Genomic DNA, 7,331 nt, shown 5'->3' with positions numbered 1-7,331 from the left:
GAGACCTTCACCGCATCCCCAAAGCCAGCCGCTGCTACCCCACCTCTGCCCACCTGAAGTGGGAACTCCTGCACTCCTCACTCCTCCAGGGCAGGACCCTTAACCAGACCAAAACTGACTGCGATGGCACTTCTTCACAGTGCCATTATGGAGAGAAGGGAGCAAGGCCATTGCATGTGGTTACACAAAGCAAAACTAAGACCCAGGCTAAGAGTTGGAGGGAGCAGATGCTAGCTCAGGCTACAGCAGCCACCTTGAGGAACTGCTTCTCACCCTGCAATGTGTATGCACAGCTCTGGGATCTACAAAGAGGGAGATTCTCGCTCGCTCTTTAGGTAGTGGGTGGGCCTGATGCTCTGCATTTCTAAAGAGATCAGGTAGATCCGTGACCTATGGACTCTGCTTTGAGTCGCATGATGGCATGAGTAGTACAAGGTTAGAAATAACCAGGTCCATGCACGTGTGTGTCTTTCCACAATATCAGGCTTTTATTGAAGCTATTTCAATCACAAAAGCCATGAGCTACATGGAGTTCCCAAGAAGGCAATTCTCCATCGCACTTCCCAGTTACTAGGGAGTCATGGGCACATAGCCCTGGGCATACAAGCTCAAGTCACCCCACAAGCCAGTCAATATTGCACACCATACATCATAGTGTACTTAATCAATATATGAATGTTATAGGCTAAACATTCTACAACAAAGTAACATTTAGCACCAAGAGGCAAAACAGAGAGAAGAAAAAGTGAACGAACCAGTCCGAGGTAGCTAAGAAGACCAAAGGAGCCCTGGTTTAGGCTGGGTGGCCCATTGGTCTTGCAATGCAGAGTCTTTGATGCAGCAGAGCCTTTGGAAGCAGATGCCGAGCTCTTATCACAGGTGACTGCAAGATGGTGTCAGTTAGGATGGCCAATTTCAGGCTGCTGAAGGCCTAATCTTTTCTAGTCAGTCCTCTGGTGAGAACAGATAAAGAGGATTCTTGTTTATGACTTTATCTTGTTGGATGCAGTCATTATTTTTAAAATTTATTTATTAAACAAAACATCTTATCCTTGTTGGTAAAGTGCTCCGTGAACATAAAATGGAGTCTTTCTCTAAGATGGAGTTAGTTAAGGGTGCTCTGTACACACAGCTCTTCAAGACGTGTCCAGAAATGTCACAGAAGTGAATGAGCGCCCTGTCATGGGAGGTAGTCAGACACAGGTTGGACAACCACAGGATGGGGAGGTGCACTAAGGGATCGTGCTTGAGATTCGGAGATCTACTATTCAGCTGGGGTTACATAGTTTAGGCCCTGAGGACAGCGCAGAAGGTCTCTATACCTCGGCACGGAACTTTGCTGTGGGAAGCTGTCTCAGATGGCTGAGGGCACCCTACAGAAATGCTCCTCGGCCATCTGCCTTCCTTCCTTTGGGACTCTCTTGTCACATCTGTTCTGGCCGACAAAATGCACCTCCAGACTCCAACCACAGAAAGTGTAGATGACCAGGCCCCACTGCTGCTGGGAAACCCAGACTGCACGGGGACAGGGGCCACACTGCACAGGGATGGCTCCCGCTCACCAGGGCATGACTGGGAGGCCAAGGCCCAGCTCCTGGAACTGGGGAGTCCTCTTTCTGGGGCTCCTGGAATCCCCAGGGTGTCCAGCACACTCCCTCCCAACTTTCTCTCTCTCTCCCTGGAGTCCAGCTTCCTGTCAGCCCTGCCCTCTCTTCCCTCTCATCCCCCATTTCCCTGAATAAAATCCTCCCATCTTCTGCAATTTTTCTCAGGGACCCCTGACTTATCTAATGACCTTGAACAATTTTCTTCAGGAGTCTGAGTGCCTTTCATAGCAAGCGCTGAAAATACACTAACTAAACCTGATTCATCTTTGCTGCAAACATTTCTCTTAGTTTCTTAAGTACTTTTATTTCTGCTCATGGTACATTTTTTGTTGTTGCTGTTTTCAGAAGTTTTTAAATTTTATGAAATACAAATGAATTCCCCGGAGGGTGTCTTCCTTAATCTCACCAAAACTTCAAATTCCCTCCCCTCCGTTGCACAGTGCCTGCTATTTGTCCCTAAATCATCTATCAGCTCTTAGCAGAACATGAGGTCAGCTCATTAGCAAGGTCCCCAGCTTTCTGGAAGGCAGTTTTGCAATCCCTTTGCCCTTCCTAAGGGGATCTCCCTCCCCCGTAAGTGGCTTATCAGGCATATTTTCAGCAATTACCATGCTCTTCCCAGGGGGGCTTCTGGTGAATTAATTTTCCCCAAAGCATTACAATTACAAAGCCCATGTTCATCCTGGAATCTGATAAATATTCATCTCTCTCCATCTGATTGTTTTCATTTCTTTACTTTTACATTTGACTCTTCATGCCGTAAAAAATATCCTTATTTTTTAAGGGGGGGGAATACTTTGAAGTACCATCTCAGATGATTCTATAATAAATAATTGCCAATTCATTTATTTTTCAGTTCATTTATTGTTTTAATATTTGTCATGCCATTTGTTATGTCCCCAGCAGAGAAGTACAAACACCTGGCTTGCTTTTTGCTTCCTAAGCTGTGAGTACAAGAAGGCAGCAAGATGTTCCAGGCTTGGGTCAGGCACCCATCGGTGTTGGGCAGGCCCTGGAGGAGTCGGTTGGCTCAACCAGTCAGCGAGGCCTTAGCATGAAGACAGGTGTTTATCAGCAGCCCAGACAGAGGCCAGACTCAGAGCTTGGCAGAGTGCAGGAGCAAAGCTCCACAGGACCAAGGAGCCGCCAGTAGACAGCTATCCCGGCTGGCAGGTATAGACTCCAAAGAGATCCACTGTCAAGAAGGAGCCAAGACACCACTCCACACCCATTAGGATGGCTACCAGGAAGAAAACAGAAACTAACAGATGTTGGCAAGAATACAGAGAAATTGGAACCCTTGTGCTTTGTTTGCACAAGGAATGTAAAATGGTGCAGCCACTGGAAAACAGTATGGCAGACCCTCAAAAAATTAAACACAGAATTACCACATGATCCTGAACTCCACTACTGTGTACATACCCAAAAGAATTAAAAGCAAGGACTTGAAGAGGCTTTTGCATATCCCTGTTTATAATATCATTATTCACAACAGCCAAGAAGTGGAAGCAACTCAAGTGTCCATCAACACATAAATGGATAAGCAAAATGTGGTCTATACATACAATGGAATATTATTCAGCCTTAAAAAGGAAGAAAATGCTGACATGTGCTATACCAAGGAAGAACTTTGAGAACATTATGCTCAAGTGAAATAAGCCAGTTACAGAAGGACAAATACTGTATGATTCCACTGACATCAGGTACACAGAGTACCTCATAAAATCACAGAAACAGAAAGAACAGTGGTTGCCAGAGGTGACTGGAGAAGAGAATGGAGACTTGCTGTTTAATGAGTACAGAGTTTCCATTTTATAAGATAAAAAGAGTTCTGGAGATGGATGGTGGTGATGGGGGCACAATATTATGAGTATATTTAATACCACTGAATTGTATGCTTAAAAATGGTTAACATGGTCAACATCATGTTTTGTGTATTTTACCACAATAAAAACAAAGAAGAAGCCAAGATAGGGAAGGGGACAGAGAAGACTATGTCCCCAACAAGCCTGGGAAAACCCCTCCATTAAGAGAAAATAAGATCTACCCAAAGATGTAGAAAGCATTTCAGAAAGTGCTGTGCATGTGGTGATTAAGCATAGCTGGATTCTATCTTGCGTCAGAATGCTTCTGGGAAGTGAAGCCACTTTGATAATCAATGTCTCTGCTTCATCAGCCTTTTTCTGTGTTGCAAATTCACTTAAAGAAGGTAAAAGAGGAACTGCCACAGCTGGGAGCATTTTAGCCCTTGGTTCCCAAACCAGTGATTTCTGCATTTATTTGGACTACAGTGTTTTCCACTCATTGAAGCCTAATCAAATTTTGTGGTTATCTCTGTAATAGTTAAACTTTTATATGCAGTTACACCAAGAAAATTTGGACCCTTAAAGAGTGGAAAAATAGAGTGGAAAGTATGAACGTTAACTTTGTAAACCTTAGTCAAACAGAACTGTGGGACGTCCTTTGGTGCTTGTCTGAAGCAATTTTAGGATAATAGAAATTCTGTACAGCAGTAACTGACCTGCCCAGCAGGCCTGGAGCCCAGCCCTGAGGATGAGGCCTCATTTGCACTTGGCTGTGTGACCTTCGGAAAGTGACTGTGGCTCTCTGGTGTTCAGTTCCCTTTACGTGATTTAGACACGCGTTAGTTGGCTAGTTCATGGTGCTCCTCCTTCACAGGCTGAAGGGAATGCACGACTGGCATCACAGCAGCTCTGTCACCAACAAGCATGGGATCCAACCAGCACTTGGTGTATGAGAGAAACGTAATAAATGATCTAACGTGCTCAATCATTATTTGCTCAAAGTCTGCAAATGTGGCTTACTCAGTGGCATGGTTGGTCTGCCCTGCACGGTGTGGAGGTGTCTGCTGGGGCTGGAGGTCACCATGGCTCCACTCGTGTCTGGACCCCCTTCAGCTGGGCGGCTGCAGCAGGCAGGAACTGGCCAGGCCTCCATCTCCTGTGAGGTGTTCAGACTTCCTACACAGCAACTGCTTCCAAGAGGGCAAGGGGGCCTCACTGGAAACAGGCAATTCTGCTTCCGGCCAATTTTGCCACATTCTGTTGATAAAAAGAAAAGGAAATGAACTCCACCCACTGATGAGAGTAGCAGCAGGCGTGTGCAGGGTAGGGAGAGAGCAAGGACAGAGGCACCGCCCACTGCCCCAGAAAACTCAAGCGTCTGTTTTCCCACATAAGTTACAATCACAATCTTACCCGTCCTAAAAGCTTGAGGAATCAGGCTTTATGCTATGTTGTATTATTTTCCTCTTGCTGATATAACAAATTATAGGCTGAGCATTCCTAATTTAAAATAATTAAATAATTTCAATAATAAAAGTTTACAATATGTTAAATAATAAATGTTACCTTCAGGCAATGTGTACAAGATGTATATAAAATGTAAATGAATTTTGTATTTAGAGTTGGATCCCATCCCCAAGATATCTCAATATGTATGTACAAATATTCCAAAATCTGAAAAAATGCAAAATCCAAAATCTGAAACAGTGCTGGTTCCAAGCATTTTGGACAAGGGCTATTCAGACTCAGTGGCAACACATTATTTTATCTTACAGTTCCCGAGGTCAGGGATCTGAAGTCAGTTTCACTAGACTGAAATAGACGTGTGGCCCAGGAAGAAACTGTCCTTGCCTTGTCCAGCTTCTAGGGGCTGCTCCTCCACCCTCAAAGCCCGTCAAGCCTGGAGCCTTCACAGCACTGCATGGCGAGCCTTCCACCTCTCTCTCCCACTGTCAGGACATGTGACTGCATTGGGCCCACCTGGATAATCCAGGACCCTCCCCCCATCCCCAGGTCACCTGACTCACAATCTGCATTCCATCTGCTGCCTTAGTTCTCTCCTGCAACATAACATGACACATTCGCAGGTTTGGGGGATTCGGATGTGGACATTTTGATGGGCCATCATGCATCCTACCACAGTCACCATTTCGGTTGTTTATAATATTTTCATTATTTTGGATAATATTTTGTAAAAAAAAAAAAAAAAAAAAAAAAAAAAAATTAATTGCCATAAAGATGTAGCCTCTTTCCTCTATTCGAGTCTGCTAAGTTGGTTAAACATATACAAATTTTTTTTAAATAGGCTGTAAGCGAGAGCCAAGGGACTCTCTTCTGCAGAATGCCCATACATTTTACTCTGGGAGAGTGGAGATGGGGGACCTATCAGAAGCTGTTGTGATTGGAGAGTGGGAGGGGTGTCAGGAGTCTTATCATGGAGACAGGCTGGCCCTTCCACCCGATGTCTGGATGTCACACTCCCCAAAGCTAGACACTGGTGCATTAACACTTTGGTGCTGGCTACCACATTATTTAATGAGGCATCCAGGTGGCAGGGGGTTCCCTGAAAAACTCCAACCTACCCGAGCACTGGGGCAGAGCCTCGGGAGGTTCACGCTGCTTGCAATGGAGAGGAGCCGGGCCCCTCCTCTTCCTGTGTGGAACCTGGGATTCCAATGGCCGGGTGGGAAGCGCTCTAGTAGGGACTCTGACCCTGCGAGAGTCCCTGTTTCCCCGTTTTCTTCCTTTTCACGTAATAAAACCCTGTCTTACTCATTATTCAAGTTGTCTGCAAGCCTGGAGTTTTGTGGCCATGGGACAAAGAACCTCATCTTTGGCTGAACTAAAGAAAAGTCCTGCAACATTAGGAGGCTGAAAATGTGACAAATGGAAGACCAAAAGAAGCCATTTTCTTCAGGGGCAGCACATGATTTCCCGAGATTTTATTCATAATCTTCTGAGTTTAAAGATTGCAATAGAAACTAAATTTCCACTCTTATTTCATTCCTATTACTGTAGCCGCCCCTCCCCATCCATGGGAATACATTCCAAGACCCCCAGTGGATGGTTGAGCATCAGATTTTAGGGAACTCTATATATAATATGTTTTTTTCTATACATACAGACCTATGATAAAGCTTAATGTATGAATTAGGCACAGTAAGAGATTAACAACAATAACTAAGAATAAAATAGAACAATTATGACAATATACTGTAATAAAAGTTATGTAAATTTGGTCTCTCCCTCAAAATATCTTATTGTACCATACCGAAGGTAACTGGAAGCCCAGAAAGTGAAACTATCAACAAGGGGGACTACTGTATAAGGGATAGAAAGAAGCTGAGAGTCAACCCAAACTTGTTCATTTAATGAGGTCATTAAAGAGAGAACTCAACTATTGCACTGCCTAGGAAAATGAGCAGGAAGTTATACAAGCTGTTCATGACGCAGATGAACCTACTGCATGTCTAGCAGTGAAAACAAAGTAGAAAATCTTTTTTTTTTAAAGAGGGGTAGCTAGGATGCTCTTGCTTAGAAATCCTGACATCTCAGTTGTCTTCCCAGAGTTGAGAGTTGGTGTTCTGACATAACGTAGTTCATAATAACATGGGGAGAACGCTGACGTAGGTGGAAAAACTACTCGTGGAGTCTGCTTCACAACTACAGCTAGGCATTTCCATGGGAACTCGGCCTTGCCATCCAGGGAGACTGAAGGCTCCAGAGCAAGGCTGTAGGTTCACGGGACCCTTAGGCTGAGAATCAGCCTGCACATCCTGATCAAACCTTATCATGCTCTGGGAGGCAGGGCTCTGAGTCTTCACCTGACCTTCTGCTTGGAGAGTTTTATGGGATCAGTTGGTCAACATCCTAGTCCCAGGCAGGGCAAACAACTCTTAGACTCAAATGTGTCCATCAG

This window comes from Macaca nemestrina, chromosome 9, assembly GCF_043159975.1.
Source record: "Macaca nemestrina isolate mMacNem1 chromosome 9, mMacNem.hap1, whole genome shotgun sequence".
In the NCBI taxonomy this organism is placed as follows: domain Eukaryota; kingdom Metazoa; phylum Chordata; class Mammalia; order Primates; family Cercopithecidae; genus Macaca; species Macaca nemestrina.
This window is presented reverse-complemented; position numbering follows the sequence as displayed.